General features: G+C 34.8%; 1 long non-coding RNA gene across 1 annotated transcript; it reads left to right on the top strand.

Moving 5' to 3' along the window:
• Positions 1-663: 663 nt before the first annotated feature.
• LOC137648546 (uncharacterized) lies at positions 664-3,522 on the top strand. Its single transcript, XR_011045651.1, has 3 exons — positions 664-756; positions 1,015-1,072; positions 1,431-3,522. It is a non-coding gene; the product is annotated as an uncharacterized lncRNA (long non-coding RNA).
• The last annotated feature ends 430 nt before the right edge of the window (positions 3,523-3,952 follow it).

The following is a 3,952-nucleotide window of genomic DNA, read 5'->3' as shown; positions in this document are numbered from 1 at the left end:
GGATGGGCATGTCTTAGGTATTTATATATATATATATATATATATATATATATATATATATATATATATATATATATATATATATATATATATATATATATATATATATATATATATATATATATATATATATATATATATATATATATATATATATATGTGTGTGTGTGTGTGTGTGTGTGTGTGTGTGTGTGTGTGTAAAATAAAAGATGGTACAGGAGTAATTTTGGGAATAGAATACATAAACTCTACATTTAGAACTAAGCTGTAAATCAAATTTGTGGTGTAAATTGCTTGTAAATAATCAAGTCACCTATTGATTTTGCAATCCTAAATAAAATCTTATAAAGACTCTAGTATGCATAAAAGCTTTCTAAATTACGTTATTAATCAATATTTCAAATAATAAATATACCAGATAATAATTTGTATTTTATTCGTTTAGAATCTTCAATTTAGATATATTATTTTTATAAAATTCTAAATAAAATCATTAATTTCAAATCCCTGTATATCCAAACAGGAAATAATTGTTGTAAATTCGATCTTTAGGCGGAATGCTGTGATCGTGAGTTACTTTAAGTTATTTTCTGACTTAGTTTGTGCAATCAAACAAATATCTTCAAGATGATTATTTCTTTTTACCTATGGTATTATTTTTTTTTTCAGGTCCAAACGCTTATGAATTCGAGGCGGAAAGAGAAGTCTAACGTTGATATTTTCTTAGTTCTTCAGAGCATAAACCCCAAGAGAAAGGTTAGATTTTACATTCTTATCTTCCTTTGGATTTTAAGGTTTTCAAGGCAAAGTTTAATCGTAATATCATAAAAATAGCAAGCTAAATGATCGTAGTAGGCCTTTTAAGAACAAAATACATTGATTGTGACAAGTTCAGTGTTTAGACATAATATTTTTTCATTCAAAATTCGTTCAAGTTTCCGATTGCTATATTCACTCTAATTCCTTATGGATTTTACCTTGTTCTTTTTTTATCATATTTTCAAATGAACCCAGATATTCCATCAAATAATACTGAAAACTTCCGAATGGTATCATCACCTCAAAATATCTGGTAAGTTTTGTCTCTTAATTTGCTTAATTTTCACTGAAAACAATGTCAAGGTCTCTTACCACTAATTAATGATATCTCTTGCCTATCAACCTAATGCAATCAGTAATTGGAAGAAATTTCTTGGACACTCTCCACCAAATATAAACACTTCATAATTTTCTATTAACTAGACTATTGAGCATGCAATTTGAAACTAACATGATCCTCCACCCAAAATATCTCTTAACAAACTCAGGCTATTTACTTGTTTATTAAGATTTTAAGCGAAATTCCTTTGAGTCCCTATCACGAGCAAAATATTTAACAAAATAATTCCTGAATCTTCCTAATAACTACTGACTAATTAATAAATTTTCAGGAATAATTACCTTGACTCCCCATCTGGCAAGAGTGAGGCGCAGCTGAAGGGCCAGGTCAGAAGTGGAGGCCTCGTAGAATATGGTCAGTGAACAGGACCCAAAGTAATTTTCGGCTATGTCGTGCAGGAGACCTCCCCGGGAGACCAAGAGCTAGAAGGAGGAAGAATATTATTATTATTATTATTATTATTATTATTATTATTATTATTATTATTATTATTATTATTATTATTATTATTATTATCATTATTATTATTATTATTATTATTACTCCAACCTATTGTTGGAATAACTTTGCATACTTCAGAAGTATGCAAAGGTATTCAATCAATAGGTTGGAGTCACAATAGAGAGGCCACAGGGTTGGGAAAACTGGGTCCGTATTATGAATAGACCCAGCTGAAACTAAAGTGAAAGTAAAGGTAAAGGGAATGGGGGTTAAAGCCGAGGGAAAAGATTAACAATAAATAGTTCTCTCCAGGATATAGAGAAGAACTTTTCTGGATCCTGAAGTCCTCCTACCTGGTTAAAGTTATTTTCAGCGCCTTTAATTTCCCCTTCCAGAGACAGGACTCTGTTAATCTTTATTGAGTTTTGAAACAGGATCTTGAAACTCTCCTCTGTCGTCATGACCTTGCCAGTAGAGCGTCTGGTTTCAATCCGAACAATCCATCTAAGAAATATAGATAACAAAATCACCCATCGATATCGTTTCAACAACATCTTCGACGATAGAAAGAGAAGATTGATAAACAGGGGATCGAGGAAAGAGAGATCTAAGTTTTCCTTCAACTGATCTGTATTGTCAATTCTATTCTGTAAGTTTGTAAGAGAATTGAAGACTTGAAAACTTCTACAGTAGAACAAAATGTCCCCCGACCAGTAGATTGTAGGAGTTATTCTACTGATTTTCAGAAGCACTTTACAAGACGAGTGCAGGTATGCTTCTGAGGACTCTAGATTGATACATGCTTCACAGTACTCTCTCTCTCTCTCTCTCTCTCTCTCTCTCTCTCTCTCTCTCTCTCTCTCTCTCTCTCTCTCTCTCTCTCTCTCTCTCTCTCTCTCTCTCAAGAATTACTGCAAATTACCAAACTGACAATTTCCATGCCAATAATTCAATATAGCAAATAGCATGCCATCCTAATTGAATTATATATAAGGAATATTTGCTATAATAGCGAATCTAAAACAGAACACTATCCCGTTACCAATGGCTATTCTTTTCCTATTTAGATTATGAAACTGACCTCTATCAACCATATGACGTCACAACACTCGTGACACTTAAGCCACGCCCACTGACAATCATCACTGTTTTAATAATGAGACGACGGGTCAATTATCTGATGTTTAAAGGAATATAGATATTGGAATGTGGAGATAAGTGGACTATGTTGCTTTATAGACCTCTGTAATAGCTTCAGGTAGGAGCAAGTTTGTTAACCAGTTTAGGTGGTGGAACAGACACCCTTTATTGGTTTATTTGTTTTATCAAATAGATTGCAATTGTCGGTGAAAATTGGCATATTGGAAACAGTGGAAAGGAAAAAGGGATAAAGACTGAAAGGTAAAAAAGGGTAAAGGAAGATGAGGAAGAAAAAACAAGTTGAAGAAAGAAGTGGAATGTGAAAAAAATATAAGAGAAAAACGGTAGAAGGAAGATGAGGAAAAAATGAGGGAAGAAAATTAACGTCCTTTTATTTAGAAGCCAGTTTTAACTAGTTTCATGATAGACAAAACTTTGTCAGAGTTCATAATAAAAACCAAGACTGTGTAGCACTTTATCAAATGTGGAGACTTAAAACCATATAAGATATAAATGACTAAGAACTGTAAATCATTTGCGCGTGACATAACTGTTTTGCAAATCTTAATAAGGTATTTAAGGTCCCTTAATCAATATTAGGTGAAGCTATTGAATGGATGTGGTCAGCCCACTCTTGTGTGGAACACGGGCTCTTGTGATGGAAGCTCTTATAAAGTGATATTGGAGATCTAAAAGGGTGTTTAAAGATTTAAAGGTCACCCATGAATGACAAAAGCAAGGGACAGTGACATTGCCCTAGCAAGCAGGACAATACCCTAGAGACTGACCCCATATACATATGACCAGTGCCTTGAGGCACATTTCCATTAAAGATAGGAACAGGGAGGGCCATGTAATGGCTGTTGATGACTAGGCAGGCAGACCAATAGACTCCACCAAACACCGCCCCCCCCACCCCCGCCCCCATCCCTAGCTCACAAGGATGGCGAGGTTACAGAAACTACAAGAAACTATCGAGCTTGAGCGGGACTAACCCCAGTTCGGCAGATTGCCAGGTACAAGGGATGATAGCATGATGGATCAGCATGGGAACACAGAAGACGGAAGATGAGCGCTGCCAGAACATTCCAGCAATGACTGGACGAGGAGGAGCCGGGAACTAAAGTCTACGGGATCCAGTCTCCACACTTCATTACATGCTAAACCCGACACCTCTAGGGCTCTTGCGTTGCCAGCCAGTAAGTGAAAAGT

Source organism: Palaemon carinicauda, chromosome 10, assembly GCF_036898095.1.
Source record: "Palaemon carinicauda isolate YSFRI2023 chromosome 10, ASM3689809v2, whole genome shotgun sequence".
Classification (NCBI taxonomy): domain Eukaryota; kingdom Metazoa; phylum Arthropoda; class Malacostraca; order Decapoda; family Palaemonidae; genus Palaemon; species Palaemon carinicauda.
The sequence above is the reverse complement of the archived record's forward strand: the minus strand, read 5'-3'. Positions and strand labels throughout refer to the sequence as shown.